Here is a 15,064-nt window from a genome sequence, read left to right on the forward strand (position 1 = left end):
TTAGAGGAAGTTGTGATCAGAAATCCTTGCGGACTGTTCTTCCGTAAAACTTTGAGCAGTTGGCGTTAGTTCTGGACGTATCGCCATATTTGAACCAATTCATGCGTATGAATGGATTCAGATGGTGGAACTGGTTGGACGTTGGAATAGATTTGGGGGGAATGAATTTTGGTCGTTGGAGTGTTGGAACTGGTTCAGACGTTGGTTGGTCTTTCAAAACCAGTTCCAACACTCTAACGTCTGAACCAGTTCCGACGTCCGAATATATATGAACCTTCAAGTTTTCAGTCCAGGATAGATAAGCAATCCTCTAATTCTCAACAGCTAACAAATCTAGTCAGCAATCTCGTGCCGCTATCCCTTGGACCTCGACACCGCGTGGAGATTCACTGACAGTGAGCATTCTCTATCAGCTCTGACACGCCAGATATGGCAACTCGGAACGCAGAAGTCCGATTACGGGGGCATAAACGGCAGTTGGCACGAGTGGCGAAAGAACAGTCTCGGAGCCGCGAGGCACAATCACAAGGAGCCAATGTCCAGCGCGAAGACCATGAACCGAGATCTTCCTCGCGCCCACGAGAAAGCTCAACGACACACGAGCCCAATGGGAGGAGCCACTGCCGTAATTTTGATGGAAAAGCACAGCAGTCTCACTTTGCGCCTCCAGCACAAGTTCTTTACCGCGTGCCCACAGAAGGCGTTAAAGACCTTCAACCAATCCCAGTGATGGGGGCAATGCCATGGGAGTGTCTTCCAAGTGTAACTTCCGCGCCACTAGGAGCGTGGACAATCCAATGTGGAGATCTTGTCAGCGTTGACCTTGCGCAACGAGGTCAAGATTACGCCAAAGTCTGCGATTTGCGGCTCTTGCGTGATGGACGCTACATTACTGTCTACGCTTGGTTATACACTAGATACGAAATCGCGCAAGAACTTCGAGTGGACGGCAGGATGCCTATCAAGTGGCGGTCTCATCTGGATAAGATGTGGCCTGCAAACGCTGAACACAAATACATGCTGAGCACGAACCGTACCATCACACTGTGGGACACTGCAATTGAAAGAGCACCGACGTCCATTGCGACAAGACTCTGTGAGGACGCGATATATAGCACAACTTCAAACTCACGGCGAATTGTGAAAGCAGACATTCCGCGCTTTGAATGGATGAGGAAAATTCTGTTCATGTCGCCCCAGCCTCAGCAAACTCTACAGATACAGTATAGTAGAACTGCCAACGTGTAGCCAAGTCTCCAAGCAATAAATTTTATGAGAGATCTGTCCCAAACCCAAATCAATAAGCCAATAGGTTTCCCACACCCGGCTCCATGCGTGCGGAGAATAAATCAAATCATAGCAAAATGTAATACATGAACGATAACAAATCAACATGCAGTCGGTCTGTGGGACTGAGCTAGCTTGCTACGTACAGTGTAGCTGTAGAAGTATCCAGGCGTGTGGGCTTCTTTCTTACAGCACAGTACGAACCTGGACCCGCGAAGTAATCGAAGGGCCGCAGGTGTAGAGGCCACTGTGAACTAACAATCTCAGAAGTGCATTAGCTTAAATCTACGTGCATTTCGATATTCGTCAGTGGCTCAGGTCTTATGGCTAATAACCATTTGAGCCCTTGCCTAGGATCAGTCCGCAAAGGGTTGGGCCGACCCGTTGTCAAGTATTCTCTGATACTGTATTTCTATCTAACTGCGATACCCAATGAACGGCAGCAAATCGACTGACTACCTATTTTTTTCCTCTCCCTTTTTCGTCTTCCTCTTTCCTCGCTTTTTTTTATACTGTTAAGAGGGGATTTGAATAATGCGCCAATGCAACGTTCATCCCGTTCCTTCCGACAACCCAGAGAAAGGAGTTGTAATAGTCGGATCGTGACTATTACTTGGTTAAAACCGTGGCTAAACAGTCAACACAATAGTGCAACTTGGATTATATGAATTGCCACCAGGTGCGCATTGGCTCTCTGTCCTTTGCCACCAACTAGACATCCGGACTGCTTTGTAGAAAAGCGATGTCCATGTTAGATGATGCATATGAACAGCGGTGCCGTATGTATCAAGTCCTACAGCTTTGTTTGGCTATCCATGTTATCCCTTGGCTAATTGTTAATTAACTGACGCTGCTAGTGACGCATAATTTGATCTTTGACCAGCTGGGAGATAAGTCGAACTGTGTTTTAAGGGTGTTTAGCGGATGTTGAAGATATATTGAAATAGTACTTGAAGTCACTATAGAGAGGCCAACACCAACATCTTCGAAAACGAAGCGAAAGACCGACCGTTATTCGGAATATCATTGTGGCTCCAGACTTCCTTCACACGCAGGTAGAGGTTATACACACCGGTTAGTACCAGTTCATTCAAGGAACCCCTTACTATATGGGGTGAGCTACTGGCATGATCCTGAGTTGGTTACACTGCAATTAGTAGAAAGATCATGATCGTTCACTAACTGCAATATTCCTAGCATAGGTCTAGATGACTTCCGCCCTGAAGTGAGCCCTTGGAAAACGCGGGCCTACTTTAGCGCGAGGATCACCTGCAGTATAAGTGGGGCTGTTTCTATTTAATATCACCTGATTCCTCGCTATCCTGAATTCTGCATCCCATAAAAAAATCTCCCATGGGGAGAGGCCCATTCTTCTATTATTACAAGTATGGTATGAAATTTCGTCAATTCTAGGTGTTAGAAAACGCTTCTGGAATTATGCTTATCCGAAAATCTTCTTCACAAGAGTATTGAGGCCAATCTGCAGGACATCATAAGCGAATCACTACTATGGCATGCTATCACTCAGAAGGACCTTGTTACAGTATACTGGCTGCTAAAAAGCAGACGCGATGCCCCTCCTAAGGCAAATATAGATAAGGTCAAGCTATTGAACCACGCAATTCTAAACGACCAGCGGGACATAATAGAGATCATTTTATGGTATCTGCAAAGTATACCCTTAATTTTACCAAACGAGGAAAAAGACCGCTTTATTTTCTCTCTCTACCAGCCGCCGTTGAATCTTGCTGCCAAGAAGGGCCGAACTTATATCATAGGTGAGTTGCTGAAGTTTGGTGCGGACGTCAACGTTGTGGACCGGTATGGACGAACACCACTACATCACGCAACAGAGCTTCGAAGATTAGATACCATTGGAGAGCTACTTCTTCATCCAGGAATCGAAGTACAAGCACCTGATCAAAATGGGTTCATAGCTCTCCACATCGCTGTGATGAAAGGGCATTGGTCTGCAGTGAACTGCCTACTAGCCGACTCCCGCGTTGATGTAAACTGCACAGATGCCCATGGAAACACTCCTCTATGGTGGTCATCCTGGCTTGGGTATGACCGGATTGTGGAGCGGTTACTACAAAACGATAACTTGGATCTCAACTTGGAGGGTGGGAGGAGCCATTTACCTTCAACGCCTATTTATCATGCGGTTGAAAAGAGTAACTACTTCATTGCGGACTTGCTTCTTAAGAAACCGAGTCTAAATCCCAATATCCGTGGACCTCATGGGTGGACTCCTCTCGGCTTTGCCGCACGTCTCGGAGACGTAGAAATGGTCAACTTATTGCTTAAAAGAGGGGATACTCGGATCAATGCAGTCGATGAAGATGAAGACAATCCACTTTGGTTAGCCGCAAGTTGTGGAGAAGCTGAAGTGGTCAAACTGTTCATGCGACAAGGTGATAGGTTGAACATTAATTGTCAAAACAACATTGAGAATGAAACAGCTCTGTCAGCGGCGGCCCGCTTCGGGGAATTACATATTGTCGAACTTCTTTTGGCAAATGAAGAGACAGATCTCAATGCTGTCGACAGATCTGACAAAGCCGCAATATTCCATGCAGCTCTTAATGGCCACCATGAAATTGTTCACCGGCTACGAGAAGATGAAAGATTCAGATGTGATCTAACAGTTCTTGCTACAACTGCAAGCAAAGAATATAGTCATAATATGTGGGAGTTTTTAGACTCTCCGTAATCCATGAAAAATTGAGGCAGAGGCATGATTGAATAACCACTAATGTACACCAATTCAACTCTATAAACAAAGTTACTGAGAAGTCTACATTATCTCGATCATAATCAATGGTAATAATCAATGGTAACTTACGTTCAGAAGATCATGCATTATGTATATGATATTTATTTAAGTCGGATCTGTCCATTGACAGAAAGAATGTTGAAGGACTTAAGGAACTGGCATTCGAGACCTGTAGCATCAGTGGTGAAATCATGCGGCTCTATTTCATTCCCTGTTCTAAAAGCGCCACTTTGCAGTCGCGGCCTAATGAGATTTCCGCTGATTGGTTGATTGATTATTTGACTTCGGAGTTTGAAAGGCAGGTCTAGGAATTGAATTGGAACCAATCTGACATTTGGTCCCCTTGGTTAAACTGGTCAGAAAAAAGCGATCGAGTCATGCTCCATGAAGATATCTGATGGCACATTTATTTTGCTACACGCTTGTGAATTTGTAATCTTATCGGGGAGCTCTATAGAGTCGGCGTCAGGAGAAACCGAGCCAATGGTCGCGCTCTCGTTTCGAAAGGGCCTGGCGAGTCTAGCCATCGTACATATCATCTTCCATGTCGGGCGTTTTATTGGGGCAGAGAAGATTCGTCTCGTAATCCATGTCTCCCAAGAAATGTCTCTGCACTGGCATATGAACTAGCCCTAAAGATATCTTCTATTTACTGTGGTAAATCTCAAACAGTTTAAGTACTGCTTCATGCCCATTTCCTGCTGCCCATGACATAGGCATATGTCCGTTGAAATCCTGGAGATTTGGGTCGATTCCGTCGGTAGCAAGTAGTAACTGGACTATTGCTTCATGCCCACGTTGTGTTGCCCATGACAGAGGCGTGTGTCCGATGGAATCCTGGAGGTTTGGGTTGATCCCATCAGTAGCAAGTAGCAACTTGACTACCGCTTCATGCCCACAGTATGCTGCCTTTGAGAGAGGCGTTTGTCCGTCAGCCTGGAGATTCGGGTTGATACCATCCGTTTCGAGCAACAGCTTGGTTATGTCATCATCCCCTCTCGATGCAGCCCACATCAATGGCGTCCAACCTTCAAAATCCTTGAAGTTTGGGTTGGAACCAGAGGCGAGAAGTAGCTTGACTACTTTCGCATGACCCTTTGACGCCGCTAACAACAGAGGCGCCACATCAGCAGATTTCGTGTCTTCCAAGTTGACACCCTTGGTGGCGAGCAACATCTTGACTACCGTTTCATGCCCCCTTTGTGCTGCCCAAGATAGAGGTGTGTACCCGACGGAATCTTGGAGATTTAGGTCGATCCCGATGGTAGCAAGTAGCAACTTGACTACTGCTTCATGTCCTTTTTTCGCTGCCCATAATAGGGGGGTGTTTCCGCAGGAATCCTGCCAATTTGGGCCGTCATTATCGATAGTCAGGAACAATTTGACTATCGGTACGTGCCCACTTGCTGCTGCCACTGATAGGAGCTTTTGTCCATAGGTATCCTGGCACTTCGGGTCGATGCCTGCCGTAGCAAGCCACACTCTGACTACCCCTTCATGTCCATTCCGTATCGCCAAACTGAATGCTCTTTCAGGTACACAAAAGGATCCAGCACCTATAGCTGCTGCCAGCGACTTTTGAGCCGTCGTAGATCTCCCCTTTGCCGCCGCCCAATATAACGCTCGATGTTGATGCTGGAGCATATTGCAACGATAAAGATAGGGGTCTAGAAGTTCGTAAAACCGACGATTTGTTCGAGCCAAAGCGTTTTTGTCTTCCTCCGATGGTAGGTCTTCCGCGATATACAACAGCAATCCATTTGACAAGCAAACCAACATTTTGAGGGTATTAACTTGATTTAGATGGGATGGTGACCAAGCAGGTTGTAGTAGTGATTTGTCCCGAAATTTATACTTGTCTTCGTATATTCAGGGGTAAGCAAAGAATTCATTGTTTACGGTTCAGTTCGAGCCATGAACAGGATCCAATATCCTGGGGGATTAATATCCCAAAGTAGCGGTCTAGACTATGAACCTAGTAGGGTCACATCTGCAAGGAAATTTGCAATAAAATTTCCGTCCCTATCACGCCTGTTTGACAGAGAGCAAAGTCTAGTAGCCCGACGCAAGCTATGACCGCGTTCTTCGAACCATTCGAGCTCCCTTCGTGAAGAGATCGTAGACCATATGTGCTGCGGAACCTCATCCCTGTCGGTTGGGAACCCACTGCTGAATCGCAATCTCCGCCGCCTACGGTAAGCAACAGCTATGCCAGCATGGGCTTTGGTGCGCATTGATAAAGAGAGCTGTTTGCTGCGCCATTAGGAGCTGAAGTCGTAATTGACGTCCAGCCGTGATCGCTTTGTTCGTACATTAGAAAAATGATTGGTACAGAAACCTGCATCGGCGCCACTAGGGGGTTTTTTTCTTTTCTTTTTTTTTTTTTCTTTTGTGTTAGTGGCCAGTAGCAGGTCCCAGGAGCCAGCAAGCGCACATTCTAGGTTTGTGAATGGCTAGATCCCGGTTGTCTCGGCCATACCAACTGGTATAACCCAGATGCTGATCAATGGAGCTAGGTACCTTGTATATTTGTGGTATTTATGGTCGTAATAGAACGAAACACAGCTAGTCCTTGCGAGCCAATGAAGTGCTTCGACTTTGCCTGAGGGGGTTATCCGTGCTCGAAATGCCCCCATACCCGATGCTCAGCTACTTGCCATTCTCACGACGTTCCAATCGCCATCCCAGGCCAAGCTGTTAATTGCACAAAGAGGCATGTCCTATACACATATCCCCAAGGTTCTGGTTGACTTAATATCTACCAACCCTATCGCTGACCGTCTCTTGATTATACGCTTCCTGAAGACCTGTCGACCCTAATATCGGATTGAGAAATGGCAAAGTTGGATCTAAACCAGCTACAGCCTCGACTGCCTCTTATCACGGTATCGGAAACAAGAGGCCCCTGGAAAGAAAAAGGCGCTCTACCTCCACTTTCCGAAGTTCTCGCAAGCCACCCTCTGCGAGGCTCAGGTTCAATATCTCTCCTGAACCTCCATTCGCTTGAGTCTCCTCTTCGATCAAGCCCTTCAATTTCTCCGAAAAGCATCAACAACTCAAAAGTGCTTCCACCAATACACATTACCCTCGGCAGGTACTTTAAAAGAATCCCGGTTCTACCACTTCTAGGAGTGAATGAGATGCCCCGTCTGTGCTCCGTCTTGGACTCAGAACCTACGGGTCCGAGACACGACTCAACCCAAGAATTATTTATGCTGCAACGTGACTCACCCGACCTGACTCCTGATCTAACACCGAGTGCCGACGCCTCAGCGAACAATGCCCCTTCGGCACCAGCGGTGTCGTTTTCGCGAGCACGGTCATTGCAGAAGAAGATCCATCATACTGCGGCATGTCCGCATGAAATCTCGTCTACGACAGAGAAAAGCCGTGCAGCCGGGCACCGAACGCGTAATAAGTCAATTCGATCCGGCTCAGGGACCTCTACTGATATAATAGCGACCCCTCGAAATTACCAATGCCACCAGCCAGGGTGCATGTCTTCGATATTCCAGACACCGTATGGACTAAGGTATGACTAACCCATATATCTAGATGAGATTCTTCTAACCTCAAAAGGTCCCATGAAAATTTCTACTCACAGGACCGCCCGTATTCTTGCCGTGTGGAAGGATGTCCCCGTGGGGTGAGCGGAAAGGGATTTAAACGTAAGAGCGACATGCTGCGGCACGTTCTGGTCCATAATTCTCCGGGATATGAATGTCCCTTCTGCCTCAAACAGCCACACAATTACACTCGACGTGATAGTCTCCAGCGGTATGTATGTGACTTCTTCCATATCTGAACTCATAATAACCACACTACATAGGCATATTCGTGACCATCATCCTGATGTTCATAAGTCTGACCCTATCCTGCGGCAGGTTCTGGCACGGCGGCCATGACATGACTTTTGAATAAGGACTCTGCGTAGAGCCCTTCAAGCACAAACTGGTTGGTGTGACTAGGAAGTCAGATCGAGAAAGAAGTAATCAATTTGATGTGCTATGGACGACGGGGTCTCCAAGTTGGAGGAAGGAAAAAAGAGGATACCAAGTCCATTGTCATGAACACATGTTTAACTATGATCTGAATTCCTCAAGCTTCGTTGTATGCTAAAGGCCCGCACCTGTCAAAAGGTGGAAAGCTACATTCAATATGCATTAAGCCTCTTCCCATACGCAAAAGGCGAGCTTTTCTTTAGTTAAACCTCACCCTGATAACGGTAGGAATTTAAGGTCATTCGCCCCCAGAAGATCATGCGTTATGTATATTATACTTGGCAAGCTCTCAAAAATCACAATATTTATTCAACTTAATTGTACTATATTGGCGTACCCGACGCTTCACGTTCATTCCATGTCACTACCTAAGAGGGATCTCTTCTCTTAAGCCCTAGGAATCTGTCCTAACACCGCCTAGGGCGTATAGTAATTTGGCTACTTCCTTATGTCTATGGCGCACTGCCCATGATAGGGGCGTGTATCCACTCGAATCCTGGTGATTCAGGTTGACACCATCTGTAGCAAGCAATAGCTTTGCTACTGTTTCATGTCCTTCTCGCGCTGCCCATGTCAGGGCTGTACACTTGTCAAAATCCTGGTAGTTTGGCATATCACCATCTTTGGCGAGAAGCAGTCTGACCATGGTATCATTTCCATTCATGGAAGCCCACATTATGGCTGTACGTCCTTTGAGATCTTTGTAGTCGAGGTTGACAACACCTGTGGCGAGTAGCAGGTTGATTACTTCCTGATCTTTTTTGAATATTGCTATCATAAGCGGTGTCCATCCACAATAATCCTGACAGTTCAGTTCAATGCCATCCATGTCAAGCAACAGCCTGACTACTGCCTGATATCCATGAATTGTTGCATTTAATAAAGGCGTCTGGTCTTTGAGGTCTCGACAATTAATTTCAATGTTATGCGTTGCAAGCAATAACCTGACCATTGATTCATTTCCTTTTTCTGCTGCCCAATAGAGAGGCGTGCGTCCTTTAACATCCTTGTCGTTCGGACGGACACAATCAGTATCAAGTAATAACCTGACTATGTTTTCATGTCCCTCTCGCGCTGCAATCAATAGAGGTGTGAACCCGCTAGAATCTTGCCATTTCAGATCAATGCCTTCCGTAGCCAGAAGCAGCTTGACTACTGCTTCATGTCCTTGAGATGCTGCAGATAATAGAGGTGTCTCTTCGGAAGAATTCTGGTCGTTCGGCCCAACGCCTTCCATAGAGAGAAGTAGCTTGACTACTGATTCATGTCCATTTGCACTCGCTAACACCAGGGGCGTGGTAAGCTCGGGCAAGCATTTAGCACGTGCTCCTGCTGCTAGAGACTTTTTAGCTGTCGCGTCTTTCCCTTGTTGTGAAGCCCAATGCAATGCAGAACTGCCCCTTTTGAGTGCATCCCAACGATAAAGATAGGGATTTAGAAGAGCGTATAGGCGAGTATTTGTTCTAGCGAGCACGTTTATATCCTTGTAGAATTGTAGGCTCTCCGCGATAGACAGTAGCGCTTCGTTTGACAAACACAGCAGCATGTCGAAGGTATTTGCGTGATTGTCTCGCAAATTATGTGTGAGGGCAGTGATCAACGCGATTGAAACAGCAAGGGGAGTAGGAGTGAGGTAATCAAGAGAGGCGATTCGTGCTCAAATTTATACTTATCTTTATCTTTCAGGGGTAAGATGTAAATTACGGGTTGACTAATTTCGCAAAATAGCGGTCTAGATTGTGAAGCTGATCGAACTATATCTGGAAGGAGACTTGTACTATACTTTTGGCCGGTATCAGGCCCCCGTTCCACGTAGAGTACACACCATGTCTCAAATACGTATCTCATTAGGCCATGCCAGGCATCTTTAGTCCACAATTCTCCATCATTGGGGTATATTTATGTCGGATTTGTTTGAGGAAATTGTGTAGGCAGAGCAGCATAGAACTTTCATCATCCAGAAAGCACCATGTGTACTTCTGGGCCATAGGTGCTATAGTTCACCGGCGATCGCAGTATCTTACTAGCCTGCATTGAACTAACAGCTAATATGCTCAATGGAAAAAGAAATTTAGGACATTTTGGGAACCTAACTAGTCTAGATAGGGTCGAGGCATTAGCAAGGCGCTGAATACGAATAGAAGTTGGCTTGCCTTTCCGGATTTGGTTTCGAAAGGAAGACCAATACGTGGAAGGTCTTGTTCCTTAGCTTATAGGAAAAGGTCCATGCGGTTTTCAGGGGACACGGATACTGGTTCATGCCAGGTACCCTGGTATTCTTGGCAGTCTGCATCAGGATAATGTAATGAAACTAATCGCAGCCCGGCGACTTAAGGGCTCAGCCTCTAATTCAAAGAAGCGCGATGGTGTCGCTCAAGTTTTGTGTTGCTTCCTTGCCATAAACTTTTCTCCGTCTACTTGCCTCGCACTGCTCGACGTGTTTTTGTTGATTCCAGATGAGAAAAGAATTGCGAAATTGGGTGAGTGAAGTACATACCAATACACGCTTCATACTTTCTTGCTGACTCCCAAGAAAGCCAAGGGATCCAACATGAGCTGCCAGTGAAACCAGTTTCCGATATTCCTATTGGTAATCACGTTGCATGATCCAGCCAGATCGAAATAATAGAGACGATGAGAAGGAACATTCGTACAGGGGCAATAGCAAATCTTGGGCTTATTACCCTGGACAGGCATTTCCATAAATACAACAGATCCTCGCTTCCACTCTCAGGCTTCTGACTAGAATTGGAACTAATACAAAATTACTAGTTTCGCCTGTATTTAGTTTCCAGATATTCCCACTCCCTCTGAAGCCGTAGGCTCCTTGCCCCATGAACTAGGCTCTGTGTTTTATTGTCTAAAATTTCCATCCCAATGTCGACGTGGTTCTCATCGGAGGTTTTTGTAACTAAGCTGTATAATTAGCACCAACAGTTAAGAGTTGCTTATTCTCTATTGACTTACTACCGCATATCTAGGAAAGCCCTGGTGTGGGAAACCAATCAATTTTTTGGGGGCTGTGTCTGACATTCCCACAGTCCCTAAATCTCCCAACCCTTGATTCGAACGAATTCGCTATTTCGTATATTTCCTGCAGGTGCTTTTCGTGACCTGTCTTTTTTTTGGTTTAAAAAAGAATTGTTATTCGACTCAATTACTTGTACATCCAAGCGCAGGAATATAAAAGGTCTGGGAGAGGATCGAGTCCGTTTTTGACTGCCCTATCCTATTTATTTTCACCCAAGACGCCGTTCTTTCGTTCTCAATCAGCCTTTGAACTCAAACTTTGCACATTGATAGAAGGTGAAGATTGGCGAAGTTTTTCACTCAAGGTACCAAGTAGTCGGAAAGCTGGGATTTGGGGGATACTCCACGGTGAGACGGTATCTGCGCTAGTCCAATTCTGTCTAATCTTGTCCATGCGGACAAGATTAGACAGAATTGGACTAGCGCGTACTCGTGCAGTTTGGTTGACCCACGCGCTAGTTTGTTTCCAACCAGTCTTTATAATTATTTGCTAGACGAAACAACCCTACCTTCTACAATTAGGCCCTACCATATCCGTACAGCAAACCACGATCTGACGAGGAGATATAATTTTCCAGCCTAGTCACCAGTGGGGCTCTAGCTAGTAGACCAGTAATAATTTCCATTTTATAAATTGGCTCACATCACCCTATCCCAACCAGCGATGTGAAAGATACAAGGATTACACTTCGTTGTCTATCGCCTTTAGACAGGCCAGTTTCACGATTATCCGAATTTTGCTTAACAACAGTGCTTATTTATTGCAAGGCCAGGTGATGCATTATGCGGCGATGCGCGAGCTTGATGATCGGCCTGAAGTTCTGAATTATCTTTTGGAGCAAGGATTTCCATTGAACGACATCATGTTTCGAAGTTGCGAAGAAGAATATCGGTATAATATGCACAGCGGCATAGGGACACACCTACAATATTCGGCCGTGAAGAGTACTGTATGGCCTCGCCCGAATTATGATCAGGAAGCAATAGGTCGGTCTAGACTTTGAAATCAATGTATATGCTCAGCACATCCTGAATGCTAAGATCATCCCGACGGCAATGGAAGCCAAAGTCGATACATGCGATCGCACAGGGAGCTACGTAGCAATTTATTTTTGAGACTGAGGAGTTTACGCCACTTGTGTGACCGCAAATGCTGTAAAAAGATCCATAAAGCTAGTGTATACCACTTAGATATCGACCTCTTTAAATTGGAACCCACATACAGTTGAATTGACAACATATACGTCAAATTTTATCACCAACAACAACATCTTACCGACTACTCAGTCAAGCCTATGATGTTCTGGAAAGGTTTCTGGAAGAGGCAAAAGTCAGGTACTGACACGGGCCACAATGAAGAGGTGTTTATCTCCAATGCACTTTATAGGCCCTAGTCTAATGAAAGCACAGTGTATTATATTCGTAAATGCGGAATGCGGCCCAGAACACATCGTCGTGATATTTTTCAAGGAGGGATATCAAAGATGTTCCTGGACCGAATTCCAGAATATGGGACCAGAAGCAATGACTGCGGTCGTAGCCGCTAAGTGGGACTGCGGTGGGCTACAAAAGCTCTCCAAATCATTCGAAAACAAGGAAATCAGCATATCAGAGACAGAAAATGCCCTGCAAGGACAGCGAGAATATGCAGAAAGAAGGAAAACCCACGAATCTTTTCATGTCAATTCTTCTAAGAGAAGCGCATTTGAGTGGAATTGATTAATACTGTTGATAGGAAAGGCTAATAATTGGCATTGATCATTCAGTAGAACGGCGGATGGGTACTTTAGGGCTATAAGGTAGACAGTACGAATGCACTATTTACTAGCTTGTATCGCTGGTATCTCTACCCCTGAGTAGACAAACCTTTCGAAACTTTTATTTGAGGATCTGATACTAGCCGAAAAATTACTGCGAGAGTACTTCCAATTATGTCTTATCCAGAGAGAGGTAGCAAGGGTTCAGTGCTCAATCAGCCACGTCTCCACCGCTTTTCCTAATATCACAGCATTTAAAGATGCGAGAGAGTAAGCAATTTCACCTTCGCTGCAGAACGACACCTACTCTGATCGAAGGCCAAACTCACAAAATGTCCGATTATGAGAGAGAATGTGCTGAGCTACGAGACGTTCTGAAGACGAAAAATAAGAAATTCGTCTGCCCCAAGTGTCTAGCTTCGTTTTCTCGATCGGATTCCATCTTTGCGCATTGCCGGCAAAAGGGAGATCAGGACAAGGAAGATTGGATGCACAAAGGACTTGGGGCTGTTAAAACAGATAATGATTTCGGAAACTTCTTAAAGAGCTTAACTGCTGCTCTCGGTTGGGTGATGATTCCTGTTGAGATGCTACCACTCGATCTGACCAGATCAGGCCCTCGGTCATACGGGGCATGTTTGGGGATTGATTTCGTTATCGAAATGAAGATTTGTGAAGATCCGTCCCCTTCGGCAAAGTACGATCTCATGACAAAAATAGTCGGACTGGCGGAAGGGCATCATGACGCCTGACTCTGTGTTTTGGTGGTTTCGCAAATTGCAACCTCTGGTAACTCCGTTCAAAACTGTCGCAAATCGAGTGACGAAAACCCACAAAGGCTTATTATCGGAGGAGCGGGTGCTATTTGTAAACTTTAATATGGTGTCCACGGGGTAGCTGGTTGACACATTGTGAATATGAATTTGTTTGTCGAAACTGAAATGATCAGTGGTCGATCACAAAACACATACACACGCACAAACACATTTACACACACAGAGAGAGAGAGAGAGAGTAATTGGATTGGAATCAGGATCATATCCCAGCTAAGAGGCTTTTGAAACCAAATACCATGGAAGCACCATAAAATCCTAGATCGGTCTGCTCACTGTTGGTTCTTCCACTACATTGAATCAATGTTTTCTATACTCAATCAATTGTTTGTGAACAACCCAAAGACAAAAAGTGATTATAATACACATGAAACAATAAGAATCAAGAGCGGCAGCAATAAAATAGAAGATTTTCAAACCAGAATAGAAAGGATGAAATTTCAAAGTTGCCAGAAATTTCAACATCTTCTTCGGTGTTCGCAGGGGTTGCTGGGCAATACTCCATTTTTTCACTAGACATGAAATTATCTGCGTTGTCTTTCGGCGATGAGAGTGTTTCCACGGAATAAAATGCGCTCATGTAGATGATCTCAGCCATCAATCTAAGATCCCCTCTTCGAACGGCGCAACTTTGCGCAGGAAAGAGGAAATGCAACGCAGGTTTGGTGTCCATGCATTCTTGATAACCCTGATAGTTCATATCCGGATTTATGAGGTGACCAAAGTCCTGTACGCTCTTTGTCAATGCACCATTTGCTTTGAGTCCTTGTATGACAGCCGTCAAAGAATGAAAGTTGCGAAGATGGCAAAGTTCCTGCAAAAGATAATTGTTAGACCTGTGAGGATATAGAATGGCATATTATGGTTTACCTTGGCAAGAAGATCTATTTCTAAGGCATCAACAACACCTGCATCCACACACTCCATAACCAAATGACTGAGACGGCTCCAGCGTACCACGAGGATGTGTAGGACTTCGTGATTCTCTGTGGTAAAAGAGTGCATATCGAGCTTCTGAAATAAGGCCACGTCTTCTCTCGACAAACCTTCGGCAAGTCCAGATGTTCCAAGCAAACGTATCTGCTTTAGAAACTCATTTCGGGTGTCGAATGGCACCCAGTTCACTTCGGAGCCATAGTAATGGCTACGGAACCGAACTTCTAGTACCTTCAATTGCTGTAGTATACTGTGAACGGATCCTGAATTTCGAAGGAGTTGTTGCATTGGCTCAACCATCAGATGAAATGATATGTCGTCTAGCCTCATCGCCAAAGCTTCTGTATTCGCATTTTCCCCCACAATGCTTTTCAAAGCGTCATCAATTGCAGCGAGCACAAAAGGGTCGGCCTCCGCGTCCTTCAGGCTCTGGTAAGTGGTTAA

Source organism: Penicillium psychrofluorescens (assembly GCF_964197705.1).
Source record: "Penicillium psychrofluorescens genome assembly, chromosome: 4".
Taxonomy (NCBI): domain Eukaryota; kingdom Fungi; phylum Ascomycota; class Eurotiomycetes; order Eurotiales; family Aspergillaceae; genus Penicillium; species Penicillium psychrofluorescens.